Below are 18178 nucleotides of genomic sequence, written 5' to 3'. Positions count from 1 at the left end.
AGACACAAACTTACTCATCTTAGACCTGCTGTCAGCTACCACATGAGAAGCATACATAGCTAACTGAGTAAACTTGAGGGAATACTCTTTCACACTCATATTGCCCTACCTTAAGTTAATAAACTCTAATACCTTGGCTTCTCTCAACTCCAATAAAAAGAACCTATCTAAGAAGGTAGTAGGAAACTCTTCCTATTCTATAGGCCCTGTATCTGTGCCTCTATCTACCTTCTAATTTTTAAACCATGTATGAGCTGTATCTTGCAACTGGTAAGCATCCAATTCATCACTCTCACTAAAAGTTACCCTTATAATATATGTTACTTTTTCAACCATGTCTATGAATTCCTACAGACTCTCTTCAGATTTGGATTCTAAAAATAAAGAAAGATTTATTTGGATAATGTCACAAATCCTAGCTACGACTGTATTAGTCACTGAGTTGGCCAAAACAGTGGTTGGATGAACATTCTGAGCTTCCACAGAATGGGCTAGAGTAGTGAAGGCAACTCTGAACTCTACATGAGAAATATGCTCATTCGGGGGACCTTCCAGAATGGGTAGAGGTGCTGGTTTGTTTATGTTTTTTCTTTCATTTGTCTTTCTGGGGCTACGTTCTATAAAGGGAGAATAGATTAGTTTGAGAGTTTAACATAAGCATCATGTTCAGTCACATGACAGAAACATTAAAAGAAGGGAAACTTTTCATAAATACCTTATAGCCTCTTTCCCAGAAATATGGCATGCTTTACACCCATGCATAAGACTCTACTTGATGCAAATTTCTGACATCCTAGGATACTTTAAAACATTAGGATCTGATACCAATTTTGTAATGTCCCGAGAGTACACTCCTGGCATCATACAGTACTTAAAGTCCCAAGGGACCACAAGCTAACCCATGATCTGGTATCTGTTGTGAGTACTAAAATAAAACTGATACCAAAAGGTCATATGATAAATTTAACTGAGGAATGCCATAAATCTGATAAAGTTTCTAAAACAAACTGATAATACTGATAAATGTCTAATAATGATTCCTGAAAACTAAAAACTAACTAATTGTATGGCCTAGTCCTAATAGCCTCTACTGATTGAATGAGAGTTAATGGGACAAGCCTTAACTAACTCCAATTAACTACTAAACTGAAAATATAAAAGTAAATATAGCCTATCCTAGAAATATGAGGACTCACAACTACTGCGGCTGATAATTTAGAAAGTCTATGTGTGATCCAGGAACTGGGCATCCAAACCTATGAAATGATTTATCATAGCATAAGAAAAGAGTATGTGATCATTACTTTGAATGTACTGGTATGCTAAATAAGGTAGGCTGATATGCATGGTTTCATGTGCATGAATAATAACTGGCTAAATAAATAGCATGAAATACTGAATAGAAATGAAATCTATAAATACTGAAGATGCGTAAAATCTGTAAATACTGTGAATGTATGACTAAGCATAAACCTGTTTTGAATATAATCTATAAACTGAGATACCAGAATTTTATAACTGTATTATTGATATCTGTAGGCTAAGGTCAAGCAACTGAAACTAAATTACTGAGCTAATTACTGGACAAAGACTATGGGAGCTATCAACAAATCAAAATGCCCCAATGAGCAATTTGTGGTCCAACTGTGACCCTAGTTGGAAGGGTGTCAGTACCATGCCATGATTACCACTATTGGTTGTGTGGATCCATTAAAGTCTTATCCCGAAGGACTAAGGGTTACCCTCAACTGAAAGGTACCCATATGAGATCAACCCTTACTTGGCAGGTTAATATCTCAACCTACACTGGCTATGTAGTTATGGAATGCAGGGATGACTACTAAAGGTCATAACCTCAACTGGCAGGTGAGAGCCCATCCCCTAGTTTGCTCGGTGCTAAATCTTACTCTCAACTGAACTGACTCGAAATACTGAATTGTTCTAAGTTTAACTGATTATGATAACTGACTAAACTAATGACACTCATTATTTATCTGAAACTCTTCAGACTATACTTAGACTAGTAAATAAATAGTTTGTTGAGTATTCATAATCCTAAGGACTCAATAGAAATAATATCAAAATAGTACTATAACATTAAGGACATAATATGAAAGCATTCATTCAAAATTTATTCATATAGACATTTCATCAAATATTTGATATTCATAGTGTAAGCTAAGCATGGGAATAATTTAAAGCTTGTAGTAATAGCATGATTTTGACATCAAGATCACTAAGTATAATTTAAATCAATGAATAACAACATTAAAACATGTTGGATTTGATAACCACAACAACTTCATGTAAACATTGTATAGAATTACAATTCTTGGGAGTTCATGGTTAAAGTCGCAATATAAAATCATAATAACTTATAAGGATCGTAAGTTCAAATTTAAAATTGGATACTTATGCACCATGGGTGAAAGGGACATATGAATAAACACTTAACATACCTTGGGTGATGAATTTGTGAGAATTGATGGTGAATTCTTGAGTTTTGATCTTGAACTTTGAAGGCTAGGGTTTTTGTTCTTAAAAGGAGATTTTCTTCTTGAAGAGGTTTTATGAGTAATGGGTCATATAATGCCTCTTTAGGGTTTTACTTTCGTGTTTTGGATAAGTTTAGGGCCTTGGGAAAAGACCAAATGGTCCCTAAAATTTAAATTGCGAAATTGGAAATCTCGATTTTGTATGTCATTTCATCACGGTACAATCGTGTTTGCCCACCAAAAAAAGGACAATTCCCATTTCGACCAACAGCGCGACACGGTGCTCTCACATTGTGCCTCTGGAAATGGACGATCCCTAACTGGAAGCTTGGCACATTGCGGTGCCAATAGCGGTGCCCCATTGGAAAAGGAAAATTGCCAAATGGCCCTTTGGTATGATGTGATGGCAATTGCAGTGACGCACTAGAAATAAACAAACGTGATTTCAGCCACCAGCAGGATGCGACCTTATCGTGTTGGGCTACTATTTTGCACTAAAAGTTCCATAACTTCTCACTAGAGTATCGAATTTAGGTGAAATTTGTATGGTTGGAAAGATAAATCAATTTCCTATCATTTGATGGGTCTTGAACTGGAAAATTCTAAGTTGGACAAAATATTTGCTCATTTGAAGTTGATCAAAGCCACATTTTCACCAAAAATTCAATTGGTAAGGTTTATTTTTATTAGTCTAATAGCTGGGAGTTCTTTGAGGCCTTAATACACATCAAACTCACTTGTAAAATTACCAAGGGACTATAATTTTCTTTGCATAAGCTTGGAACATGACTCGAGTTTAGATTTTTGGGGTATTATAGAATCCCCCTTTATTTTGGGGATCCAAGTCTGATGAGGAACCATAGGTGTTTCTTTACATGGTTTTGAAAGTGACCGATATCATGGAAGTCACCTCAAGTGAGAGTATAGAGTTGGTTGCTTACCAATTTTAGGATATAGCTTACACCTAGTTTATGTAGTGATAAGAGGATAGGGGTGCCAAGTGAAGGCTTATAGAGTGAGAGGAGTTTGCCATAGCCTTTTTAGTCAGGTTCTTTCCTTTAGAATTAAGGGAAGTTAAGGCTCTAGAGTTCATTAATTTGAAGCAGGGTAATATGATTGTGAGGGAATACTACTTAAGTTTACTTAGTTGGCAAGGTATTCTCCTTCAATGGTGGTTGATAATAGGTATAGCATGAGTAAGTTTGTTTCTGGTGTAGTTGATAGTATGGTTAATGAGTGCAGGACTGCTATATTGAATAAGGAGATGGACCTATCTATACTTATAGTTCATTCTCAACAGATTGAAATATAGAAGCTTAAGAAGAAAAAGAGAGAATAAGAGGGTCAAAGTGGGTAGGTTTAACTTTTCTCAGCTGAGGTCAGATGGTGGTAACCGCAATCAGTTTCATCATAAATTTTCAGCACCAAATCCATGTTTAGCTAGTGCACTAGTTCCAAAGTTCTGGAATGATAGTCGGGATAGGGTTCTAGGCTCCAAGTCCCAGGGTAGTGTGAACAGTGGTCGTACTAATCCACTTTTCCATAAATGTGGAAGAAATCATCATAGTGTGTGAAAAGCTAGTAGTGAGGTGTGTTTTGGGACTGGCAAGCAAGGCCACAGGGTTAGAGAGTGTCTAGTATTTTCTCAAAGGGGAAATGATTTGAGCCAACATGGCTAGTCAAATCTGTCATCATCTCCAACAGGTCGCCCGACTAGCAGGGCACTACTTTCGGTGACACCAATGCCCTAAAACAGGTTGTATGCACTCCAGTCCCGTCATATTATGATATGAGGCTATCCCATAGTTGTGACAATGGTGCTTACGGTCATGAGTGACCACAAGATAACCTATGAGCTTGTATCTGCTATGAGCACTGAATGATATACTGAAAATAATCATGTGCCGAAACAACTGAATAAATAGAAAAGGTTCAAATACTGAAAATATGATTTAAATCATAATTCTAAACATTGGATGACATACTAGAAAGTATGAAAATACAACTGAATTGGTCAACTTATTACAGTTTGAATGACTAGAAACATTTAAAAACCTTTAAACTGGCTGAAGAGTGGATGGGACAGGCCCCAACTAACTCCAACTGAACTAACTGAAAGCAAATACAGAAAATACTAAAATAACATAATTGTTCCTCGAAATATGAGGACTCACCACAACTGCTGATATGATTAAGCTAAACTTTCTAAGCATCATCGGGAAATTGAGCATTCAAACCTATGATATAAGAAAACATAGCAGAAAAAATGTATGCGGCTAGTACTTTCATTGTACTGGTATATGAGGTAAGGATAGGCTGTAATGCATGCGTAACTATGCATGAAATACTAATTGGAAAAATAGAATGAGATAACTGATGCATATATATGTTTAAGATGTAAAATCTGATAATGCATAACCAAGCATATAACATGATACTTAAACAGTCTATAAACTAAAATACTGAAATCTTATAACTGAATAATTAATGAACTGTATGCTATGGTCAAGTAAACCTGAACTAAAATCTGTACTAAATATTAAACTGAGACTGTAAGAGGTATCATCTAACCGACATGCCCTAATCTAAGCTAATCGGGGCCCAACCCATAACCCTAGTTGGAAGGGTATTAGTACCGTGCCACGTGTACTAACATATGGTTTTTTGGATCCCCTAATTTGATATCCCAAAGGACTAAGGATTCAGTCGTAAAATGGTGGGTGACCCCTAAGAGAATGCCAGTCCTAAACTGGTGGGTGGCATCTCATAAACCTATGCTGGCTGTGCAGTTCTTCAACTTAGGGACTGCTACTAAGGTACCAGTCCTAATTGGCAGGTGAGCCCCCATCCTTAGGTTTTCTTGGTGCTAAATCCTACTCCCAACAGAACTTGCACTAATTACTGGGCTAGCTAACTGTACCTTAGCAATACATTGATCATGGTAACTAATTGGATGATAATGCTCATGGTCTATCTGAAACCATTCTGAAAATAATAAACTATAGAAACAGTATGTACCGGGTATTCATAACCCCCAGCATTGAATGTAAATAACATCAAAGGCATGTAAAAGCTTTGAAAAACCATAATGGGGAATCATTCTACAAAATCATTCTCTTTGGAATTTCATCAAACACATAGTGATTAAAACATTGACATGGGGATGCTTTCAAACATGATGAGATAGCATGATTACATGATAAAAATAATAAATTAAGGGTTTATCCTGAATTGCATGAACATGGCAATATTCCACATCCTAAACATACTATAATCCATTCCACTTGAAAATAATTGTAATTTTAACTTGAAATCAAAATAATGTGTAATTCATGGAGATAACTCATTTAAAACATGGAAACTAATAATTTATTATTTAAAAAATATTCTTGGACTCCATGGTAAAAGGAAACAATGGATGAACATCACACATACCTTAAATCCTTAAGTTTGAAAGGGAAACATAATCTTGACAGCTTTCTTTAAATTCTTGGATTGGGAGACTTGAATTATGGTTTTTTCTTAAAGAGAATATAATTGAATCTAATGTTATTGGGAGAGGAGTAGGGTTTCTTTGATAGAAAATTGGAGAAGAATGGGCAAATAAACCCAAATTGCTGATATATTTTATGTTTTGATGACTTGCATTGAGGGGAAAAGATGCTACTACCCCTCAGATATTTAAATTCATAATTATAATGCATTTTAGAGATGCGCCACGATGCTCCAAAGGCGTCATCTCTATACCCACTGCAACGCACCACCATTACGATGAGGTGCTGGAAACGAAATCCAAACCTACCCTAATCTTCGTCCGAAAAATCTAAAACTTCCTCGAGATATGCTCTTTACACCTCTGTACATGAATTAACTCAAAAACTTAAATGTCGGGGGTGGGAAACCTCATTTAAAAATCCTCTAAGTTAAGAGGACAAAAATATGACTAAGTCCCTAATACTTAGTTATGTTTTCAGGCTCTAAGCCTCTTATGCAAGCATTATGAGCTGAACTGAGCTAAGAAAAGTATGGGGTGTTACAATATATCCACCTTGGGAACATTCATCCTAAAATGAGACTTATTAAGATAAGAGTACTGGGGAAACTGAAATCACATAAGAAAAATGCATATCTCAAAACATGATTACATGACTAAGCCTGAAACATGATACTTGTCTGAACTGAATTGTGAATGCATGCCATGAGATGAGAATGATTATATAGATAGGACTGAGAATGAAAAAGTGTCAATCAAAGAAGACTGTCACCTTAATCCGAGTCTAAATTTGTGAAGAAAAGGTGAGGGTACTTAGTACATATATCTGCTTATGCTTCCGAAGTGGCTCCCTCAGTAGACTGATTCCGCCAAAGAACTTTGACCAACGGAACTTCTTTGTTTCTTAGTCTACAAATCAGATGATCAAGATTATCAATTGGGATTTCTTCGTAAAAGAGGTTATCCTAAACATCTGTGCTCTCTAAAGGAACTACAACTGTTGGATCACCAATACACTTCTTTAACAAAAAGACATTGAACATTGGATGCACTAATGCCAAATTTGTAGGCAACTCAACCTCTTAAGCTACCTTTTTCAAAATGACTCAAAATTCTGTAAGGGCTAATATATCGAGGACTAAGCTTTACTTTTTTGCCAAATGTTTTCATTCCCTTCATGGGCGAGATTTTCAAATACACCAAATCCCCAACTTGAAACTTATGATCTCTTCACCTCACATCTGCATAATATATCAGAAAACTTTGGGCTGTCCTAAGCCTCTCCCTGATTAACTAAACTTTCTCCATTGCATCAACCGCTGAATCTGGCCCTACTAAAGCAACCTCACCTACCTCAAACCAACCGATAGGAGATCTAAATCTCCGCCTATAGAGAGCATCAAATGGAGCCATTTGAATATTGTAGTGATAACTATTATTGTAGGCAAACTCGATCAAAGGTAAGTGATCATCCCAACTACCCTTGAAATCAAGAACACACACCCTCAACATTTCTTCTAGGGTTGGAATGGTCCTCTCTGCCTAGCCATTTGTCTAAGGAAGAAAAGCTATACTGAGATAAACTTAAGTACCAAGACCCTTCTGAAAAGCTTTCCAAAAGTGTGAGGTAAATGGAGTACCTCTAGTTGAAATAATATACAATGGGGCTCCATGCAAATTAACCGACTCTCTAATATAGATCTTGGAATAGTCCTTAGCTCAATAAGAAGTATGAAATGGCCAGAAATGGGTTGATTTGGTCATTCTAACTATAATGATCCATATCAAATCATGCTGATAAGGCGTACGAGGCAAACCCATCCCTAAATCCATGTTTACCTCTTCCCACTTCCAAGTAGGAATGTTGAACTCCTACATTGTACTACTAGGCCTCTGTTGTTAAACTTTAAGCTATGATAGTTAGAACACTTAGCTACAAATTCTGCAATATCCCTTTTCATACAACTTTACCAATAGATTTCTTACAAATCTTGGTACATCTTAGTGGCCCCTGGGTGAATAAAATAACATGCACCATATGCTTCGGCTAAAACCCGATGTCTCAAACAATCAACACACAGAGAACACAAGTTTCCCTGACAACACAACACACCCTCCCTCCTTAGGAGAAAACCTATACTTTCTGATCTCTAATTGATTCTTTCAAATTAACGAAACTTGAAAACCTATATTGCTTTTCGTTCATACGGTAACCAAAGAAGAATCTGAACTATTCTTAACCCATATACTACCTTCAGCTGAATCAACTAACCGAACACGTAATCTATCAAGATGATGAACCTCCTGAACTAACCTCTTCTTATCATTCTCAACATGAGAATCACTACCCATATACAATTTACTAAGGGTGTCTACCACTGTATTGGCCTTTCTTGGATGATACAGTACCACTAATATTAAAATCCTTCAACAACTCTAACCACCTTCTCTGATAAAGATTTAAATCTGCTTGCAAAAATACATACTGCCAACTTTTGTGATCTTTAAACACATTAACATGAACCCTTAAAGATAATTTCTCCAAATTTTTGAGGTAAAAAAACTACTGCCAACTCAAGATCATGGTTAGGGTAATTATTTTCATGGGGTTTACGCTACCTCGAGGCATAGACGATGACCTTACCTCTCTTCATTAACACAGAATCAAGGACAACTATGGAAGCATCATAGTAAATAACAAACCCATATAACCATCTAGCAAAGTCAAAACATGGGTTGAAGTGAGTCAGTTCTTCAACTCCTGAAAACTATTCTCACAGGAATCCGACAACTAAAACTTGAATTTCTTTTGTGACAATCAAGACATGGGAGATACAATAGATGAAAATCATTTAATAGACTGCCTATAATAGCTAGCCAAACCTAAGAAACTCCTTATATATGATAGAGAGATAGGTCTGGGATAATTTATCACTAATTCAGTCTTTTGAGGGTAAACTCTAATGCCATCACCAGAAATAATATGTCCAAGGAAAGCTGCTGATCTTAGAAAAAACTAACACTTATTAAATTTTGCAAATAACTAATGGGCTCTAAGAGTCTACAATACAACTTTGAGATGGTCTGCGTGATCATTTTAACTACATAAATAGACGAGTATATAATCAATGAAGGCTATGAAGAATATGCCCAAGTATTGTTTAAACATTCTATTTATCAAGTACATGAAAGTTGTTGGGGCATTCAATAGTCCAAAATACATAGGTAGAAATTCGACTGTCTAGCCAGTACAGGATACAGGAGTCACTCATTAGCATAAGGATTGACTATTATACTTCCTTAGGCTTGACTTTCTATGAGGGTCACCCATTAGAGAGGCTTGACCAAAGTTGAGGTATTTACCCATGGAAAGGTATTGATACCATTCTAGTTGGGGTTACAAGTTGGACTCCCACCAATTCAGATTTGGGGCATGTCAGTTAAGTGAGAATTCCCATAATTACAGTTTCAGTATCAGTCTTCAGAGTAGAACTTAGAAATTAGGACTACTAGATACTGTCAACTATTTCAGTAAGGAACTCATATAGTTCCATTAATTCATGGACCACCTGCTAGATAGGCATGGCCTCACATAAAGTTATTATGTATCAATATTATCAGATCCAGAGATCACCTATTAGTTAGACTTGATCTCAGTCTCAGATTTGGTTGAGTATTCTTATTATAAAATCCAGAGATCACCCATTAGATAGGCTTAATCTCAGTCTCAGATTTTGTTGAGTATTCTTATTATCAGATCCAGAGATCACTCGTTAGATAGGCTAGATCTCAGTCTTAGAATTAGTTGAGTAATCTCATTATCAGATCCAAAGATCACCCATTAGATAGGATTAATCTCAGTCTCAGATTCAGTTGAGTATTCTTATTATCAGATCCAGAGATCACCCATTAGATAGGCCTGATCTTATTCTTAGATTCAGTTGATTATTCTTATTATTAGATTCACAGATCTTTCACTAGATAGGTTTGATCTCAGATATAATCTCTTCTTATCACTGATAGTAGATTCAGGATCATCCGTTAGAGAGTTTGATTTCTGATTCAATCAGTTGAGACTAGCAAACTCAGAGTGTAGTCATTGATGTGTGTAGATTCAGTTTATCGGCTTTAGTAATATCAGTTTCTGAGATCACTCGACAGAGAGGACTGATCTTAACTCTAGTACTCTATTATCAATATTAGGAGATTCAGTTATTCAACATTTCAGTATTAGTAGTGAGTTCAGATGATAGTAAAGCTGCAACCAATGTTGCAGTATTTTGAGTCACGATGATTTAAGTTATGAATTATGCATTCTTGCATATGTTCTCATTCAGTATTCTCATGATTATTCAATTAAGTAATTGTTTATGCATAAGCCCTTGCATTTAGCCTTACCTCATCTTTGTACTCGGTATATTCCTGTACTGACGAATTTACGCTATGGTGTTTTATTTTACACCATAGGTTCAGAGGCACGAGATCCAGAGTACCCTTAGCAGCTCACTCCAATCTACAGTAGTAGATGTAGTAGTGAGTCATCTTCATTTCAGGGTGATCCTTATTTTATTATGATTTAGTTTAATTTTAGTAGATGGAGTTAGTTGGGGACATGTCCCATCAAATCCACAGTTCAAGCAGTGTAGAGGCTTTTTCAGATAGATATATCAGTATTTAGTTTTTAGTTTTAAGTATTTTAGATGTTTTGAACCTTATGGCCAGTTTCTACCAGTTTTTTGCATTTATTTTAGATAATATGCAGTGCAGAGGTATAGATATCGGAAGAAGGATAGCTTTTAGTTCTTCCAGATCACGAGCACTATGTGACATTCTGGTTCCTGAAAATTGGGTCGTTATAGTTACAAGATTGACCCTAATAACCTTATTTGGGGCATGTAGGTTAGATGATTACCTCCCACTATTTTAGTTTAGTCTTAGTATAGAACTCAGTTCAGTTCTATAAAATTACGACTATCAGATATAGTCACTCAGCTATAAGAAATTCCAGATTATCAGTTATTCAGTTATCAGAACTCTGTACTAAGATATAGTAAAATCTCAGATACAATATTCGTGTTTATGCACAGTATTGTATACGCAGTATTTATAGTAGTTTTACTTACTCTATATAATTCAATCAATTACTTTTCATGCATATGAACCCTTGTATTCAGCGTTAACTCATCTAGCATACCATTATATTCCACGTACTGACGTATACTTTCTCTTTGTGCTATGATATCTAATATCATAGGTTCGGACGCTCAGGTTCCCGACCACGCATAGACAAATTCAGATTCAACTAAAAAATTCAGACTTAGCAGTGTGTCCTCATCTATCGAGGATATGTTTTTATTTCAGTATCTTAAGTAGCTCCAGTATTTCAATAGTTGGACTTAGTTGGGGGATTGTCCCATCAACTCAACTTTTAAACAGTTCAGTTAGAGTCTTTTTAGACTTAACTTTCAGACAGTATACAATTTTGCAGATTGCTATTAAAGTTGATATTCTTTATCAGTATTTTAGATTTTGAACCTTATGGTAATTTAGCCTATTTTCTACATTACATTTTGTATTATTATTCAGTGCTCACACCAAGTACCAGCTCATGGGTTAGCTTATGGTCCCTCGGGATCATAAGCACCATTTGGCTTCCAGGGTGCAGACTCAGGGCATTACAAATTTGGTATCAGAGCCTAAGGTTTAACAAAGTCCTAGGGAGTTTGAAATCCATATCAAGTAAAGTCTTGTGCATAGGTGTGTAGCACGCCACACTTATGGACAGGAGGCTATGAGATATTTTAGGAAAAGTTTCCCTTCTTTTGGTATTCATGTCATGCGAGTGACCATGAGCTCAAGTTAAACTCTTAGTATAATCTTTTTCTTCCTTCCATGTACAAATATGCCTCCTAAAAGGAACAATGAAAGAAGAATAAGAAATTTGTTAGAGCCTCATCCCGGTTAGGCAGATCCCCTGGATGAGTATGTCTCCCATGAAAAATTTTGGGCTATGTTCACTGCTCCAGCAAATTCAGTAGCAGCTCAGAATGTGCGGCCATCTTTTATTCAGGATAAGCTCATGGCCAATACTATTGCAATCAAGATTCAGGACATCACTCGAATGAATACTCCCCTATTCTCAGGATATAAGTCAGAAGAGGATCCACAGGAGTCCCTCGATCCAATTTATAAAGTAATAGATATTATGGGTATGACTTCCAGTGAGAGTGCTGAGTTAGCTGCTTATCAGCTACAAAATATAGCCCATACATGGTTTAAGCAGTTGAAGGTAGACAGGGGCACAGATGCAGAGCCTATTGAGTTGGAAGAGTTTTCTACTGCTTTTCTATATAGATTCTTTTCCTTAGAGATGAGAGAAGCCAAGGTGTTAGAGTTCATCAATCCCAGGCAGGGCACTATGAGTTTTAAAGAGTATTTCCTCAAGTTTACTTAGCTAGCCAGGTATGCTCCCCATGTAGTAGCAGACAGTAGGTCCAGAATGAGAAAGTTAGTGTTAGGGGTGTCCGAAAGTGTCATTAAAAAGTATAGAACTGTGATGTTAATTAAGGAGATAGACATATCCAGTCTCATGGTCCATGCTCAGCAAATAAAAGAGGCTAATAATAAAGGAAGAGAGAGAGAAACAATAAGAAAACTAGAACAAGTAGCTTTAATTTCACTCAACCAAAGTCAGAGGGTGGTAACCATTCCTAGTTTTGTCCAAAATCATCAGTTCCAGCTTTGTCCTCAGCCAGTGCTCTAATACCTAAGTTCAAAAATAGTAACAAAGATAAGGAATCAGGCTCTAAATCTTAGGGTAGTTTTAGTAGTGCTCGAACAAATCCTCTTTTTTAGAAATATGGCAGAAACTACCAGGGTATCTATAGAGTTGTAAGTTATGTATGTTTTTGGTGTGGCAATCCAAGCCACCGAGTAAGACATTGTCCTCATTCAGCTTTACAAAGTTAATATAGTCATTCTTCAACTCAGTCCGGACACCTGAATTAGTAGGGTTCCACTTCCAGTGCCACCAGCGGGCAACACTAAAATAGGCTCTATGCACTTCAGTCTAGACAGGTTCAAGAAATTTCTCCTAACATGGTCACTAGTACATTATAGATTTTTCATTTACATATTTATGCCTTGTTAGATCCAGGAGCTTCTTTATCTTTTGTAACACCTTACATAGCAGTCGACTTTAATGTTAAACCAAAAATATTAATAGAACCTTTCTCAAGTCTCTACCCTATTAGGTTAGTCTTCCATAGCCCGGTGAGTGTACAGGAACTGTCCGATTATGATATCTCAAAAATTCACTTCAAAAGACTTAGTAGAATTAAAGATGATAGATTTTGATATCATTCATGACATGGATTAGATCTATTAATGCTATACCTCAGTTGATGGTATAAACATAATTGTTCATTTTTAGTTTCCAAATGAACCTATCCTTGAAAGGAGGGGTAGTACTACAACGCTTAAGGGTCAGTTGATTTCATACTTTAGAGGGAGAAAAATAATATCCAAGGGGTGTTTCTATCATCTTGTGTAAGTCAAAGACTTTAGTTTAGAGACTCACTATCTTGAGTCAGTTCTAGAAGTAAATAAATTCTTAGATATGTTTCCCAAAGATCTACCCAGAGTTCCTCCTGTTAGTGAAATTGACTTTGGAATAGACCTTCTTCTAGATACTCAGCCCATAGCTTTTCCGACATATTTAATGGCTCCAGTTGAACTTAGAGAGTTAAACGAACAATTAAAGGATCTCCTAGATAAGGGATTTATCAGACCGAGCATTTCCTTGTAGGACGCACTAATTAGTTGAAAAAAGTCACAGTCTAGAATAAATATCCACTTCTAGAATTGATGACTTGTTCAACCGAATTCAGGGTGCCAGTTACTTTTCTAAGATATACCTCAGATCAGGCTATAATTAGCTCAGATTCAGGGAATATGACATCCCAAAAACAACTTTTCGAACTTGATATGGTCACTTTGAGTTTTTGGTCATGTCCTTTAGTCTTACAAATTTCCCAATATCCTTTATGGACTTAATGAATTGTGTTTTCAACGAGTGCATGGATATGTTCATTATAGTCTTCATCAATGATATTCTTGTCTATTCCCATAGCTAGCATGATCATGCATATCACCTCAGAATCGTACTTCAAACTCTCAAAGCTCATCAACTATTTGCCAAATTTAGTAAGTACAAATTTTGGCTATGTTCAGTAGTGTTCCTTGGTCACATTATTTTTGGTGATGGCATTAGAGTTAATCCTCAAAAGACCAAGGTGGTGAGAAATTTCCCTACACCTATTTCTCTATTAGGTATCAGGTGATTCTTGTGTTTGTATGGCTATTAACATTGGGTTTTTAAAGGGATTTCATCTATTTCATCCCCTATTTCCAGATTGACTCAGAAGAAAGTCCAGTTTCAGTTGTTAGATTCTTGTGACAAGAGTTTTTAGGAGCTAAAGACTCAACTCACCTCATCACCAGTCTTGCTCTTCCAAATAGTTTAGATAGGTTTGTTATGTACTGTGATGTATCTAAATTAGGTTTGGGTTGTGTCCTCATGTAGAGAGGTAAGGTTATAGCCTATGCCTCTAGACAGCTTAAGCCCATAGAGAGTAATTACCCTACCCATGATCTTGAGTTAGCAGTTGTAGTGTTTGACTTAAAGATTTGGAGGAACTATTTGTATGGGGTGGATATTGATGTGTTACAGATCATAAAATCTTATAGTATGTGTTCTCTCAGAATGATTTGAATTTGTATTAGACAAGGTGGTTAGAGTTGTTGAAAGATTATGACATGAGTGTTCTGTACCATCTGGGAAAGGACAATGTAGTGGCAGATGCCCTAAGTAGATTGTCTAATTGTAGTGTTTCTCATGTTGAGAATGATAAGAAGAAGTTAGTTTAGGAAGTTTATCATCTTGCCTGACTAGGTGTCTTCTTAGTCGATTCAGCAGAGGGCAATGTGTGGGTTCAGAATAGTTCAGAATCATCTCTGGTTTCCAAAGTAAAGGAAAAGCAAGACAGAAATCAAAGTTTATTTAATTTAAAAGGGTCAGTTAGAGATCAGAAAGTAAAGGTTTTCGCCCAAGAGGTAGATGGTGTAGTGCGTTGCCAAGGTCGGCTATGTGTGCTAGGTGTAGATAACTAGAGGCAATGAATTTTTGCATAAATGCATGGTGTGTGTTACTCTACTTATCCAGGGCCACTAAGATGTACCGAAATTCATGAAAGATTTATTGATGGAGTCGGATGATAAGGGTTATAGTAGAGTTTGTAGCTAAGTGCTCTACGTGTCAGCAGGTTATGATTGAGCACTAGAAGCCTAGTAGGTCCATGCAAGATTTTAGTATCCCCACATAGAAATGGGAAGAAGCAAACATGGACTTTGTGATGGGTTTGCCTTATACTTGTCGTTTGCATGATTTGATTTGGGTTATCATAGATAGGATGACAAAATCCTCTCATTTATTGCCAGTTCATACCTCTTATGCAGCTGAGGATTATGCTAAACTCTGTATTAGAGAGTTTGTTAAGTTACATGGAGTCCCAATATCTATTATCTTAGATAGAGGTACCTAGTTTACCTCTCACTTCTGGGAAGTATTCCAAAAGGGTCTTGGTATCCAAGTTTCCCTCAGTACAACCTTCCACCCTCAGACATATGGTCAAGCAAAAAGGACCATCCATACTCTAGAAGGTATGTTAAAAGCCTGTGTTGTTGATTTTAAGGGTAATTGGGATGTCCATTGACCTTTGATCGAATTCACATATAATAATAGCTGTTATTCGAGTATTCAGATGGCTCTGTTTGAGGCTCTCTATGGTTGGAGATGTATATCACCAATTGGTTGGTTTAACGTATGTGAGGCCATAGTAGTAGGGCCTAACTTATTGTTTGATGCGTTAGAGAAGGTTTAGTTGATCAGAGAAAGACTCAGGGTTGTCCAAAGCCAACAAAAATTGTATGCAGATATGAGGAGAAAGGATATCAAGTTTGAGATCAGTGATTTTCTATTCTTAAAAATCTCTCCCATGAAGGGGATGAAGAGGTTCAGCAAGAAGGGAAAGCTCAGTACCCGATATCTCAGTCCTTACAGAATTCTCAACCATTTTAGAAAGGTAGCTTATAAGCTCGAGTTTCCTTCAGATCTCGCTATAGTGCACCTAGTCTTCCATGTCTCCTTGCTAAAGAAATGTATTGGTCACCCGGCAGTCATAGTCCCCTTAGAGGATGTTAATATTCAGAAAGATCTTTCTTTTGAAGAGGTTCTAGTCCAGCTCCTCGACCATCAAATTCATAGACTGAGGAACAAAGAAGTTCCCTTATTCAAAGTTCTCCAGCGAAATCAGTCCATTGAGGGAGCTACTTGAGAAACAGAAACAGATATGCAGACCAAGTATCCTCACCGATTATTTGCAAATTTAGATTTAAGTTAACGTAACAGTCTTCCTTAGATTTTCTCAGTTCCATGTTTAGTTACAGTTATAAACTTGGTATTCTTTACCGTTGCATATTCAGTCATGTATTTATGAATTAGTTCTGTCATGTACTCATGCATAAGATAGGCATGTTTAGTATGAAAACTCAACTTATCAGTACTTTCAGTCATGTGTTCCATGCATTAGTATGCTTTTCAGTGTGTAAACTTAGTCTATCAGTGCTTCTAAGATTAATAAGTCTCATTCAAGGAAGACTGTTCCCAAGAGGGAGATATTGTAATACCCCATATTTCCCTAGCTTAACTTAACTCTCAGTACATGATTTATCCTATATATATTTTTTAAAATACTCAGTATTTTTCTGTTTAGAGCTTATCATTACGTAGGAGATTCAGTCAGCATGTAGTTTGCCTAAATACGAGACCTGGGTGAAGAGTTATAGCTATTTTTGTAAGATAGTGTGCTAAATGGCACATCGGCGCAAAAGGCCAAAATGGAATTTGTCATTTTCCATAGAGCCAATGGAATAAGCCCACATCATGGTGAATTTCCAGGTCTAATCTAGTGTGGTAACGCGATACCACCACGTCAGGCCACCAGTCATTTTACCAGTTGTAAATTTATAGTGACATGACGCAATAGCACCGCGTCGCGCTAGGGGCCTTTTTGGGAAAATTTTAACAGAAATTAAAAGGTTCAACCAAGATTAAGCTAGTATTTTCTAATGATTTTAACACGCCTAGATTTGGGATTTAAACCCTAAAATTTTTTAAAACCCATTCTTTATTAACTTCTCCCCAAAATCAACAAGCTCTCTCTCTTAATTAACATACCCAAATCTCTTAAATTAATCAAGGGAAAAACACAAGAATTTCCGCAAGAATCCTCAAGAATTAATAAACCCAGTTATGTTAGATGCTCATTCATGGGTTCCTTTCATCCATGAAGTCCAAGAACTATTTTTTATATACAAAATCTCAGAGCTAAGATTTCCATGATTGGAATTGAGTGTATTCATGTTCATGGTAGTAATTGGGTTTCAATTCATGATTAATTATAAGTTTCTATCAAATTTAAATAGTTATGTGATGAATTATATGAATTGTATGCAAGACCCTTGAATTTGCAATTAAGTATTATATTCATGATGCTCATGTATCGACCATTATCATATGTAATAATCCATGCCCCCTAAGTGTTGGCTAAAATGCCTATGTGAATTAAATAGTGGAATCATGACATATCATTATGTGGTCCCAATCATGTATAAGTCTATGTCGTACAAGTGTTTGATAAAATGTCTCTATGAATGAATTATGCACAAGTGTACATTCTTATGTTTCTCGAGATCATGCTATGCTTTACTTTTCATGCAATCGAGTCCTGGGGGCATCTAATAACAAAAAATCTAGCTGTTAACCTAGAGATACAACAATTAAAGAATTGTGTTAGTAGGGTCACAACTAGTAGCACTCTCATTTATTCACAGAACTTGCTAAACTCAGTCAGTTATAAAACTCAGTAAAACTCTATATCAGTCTAGTTTAGCTCAGTATAGAAAATAGTACTATTCAGTTGGGAGTAGGATTCAGCACTAAGTGAACCCAACGCTTAGGGCTCACCTGCCAGTAGAGGGTGTGATCCTTAGAAATTGTCGTTGTATTCTAGAACTACATAGCTAGTGCAGGTTGAGGCATCAACCTGCCAGCTGTGCATTGATGAGGTTT

The sequence above is a fragment of the Capsicum annuum genome, chromosome 6, assembly GCF_002878395.1.
Source record: "Capsicum annuum cultivar UCD-10X-F1 chromosome 6, UCD10Xv1.1, whole genome shotgun sequence".
NCBI classification, from domain to species: domain Eukaryota; kingdom Viridiplantae; phylum Streptophyta; class Magnoliopsida; order Solanales; family Solanaceae; genus Capsicum; species Capsicum annuum.
Note: the sequence above shows the minus strand (reverse complement) of the source record.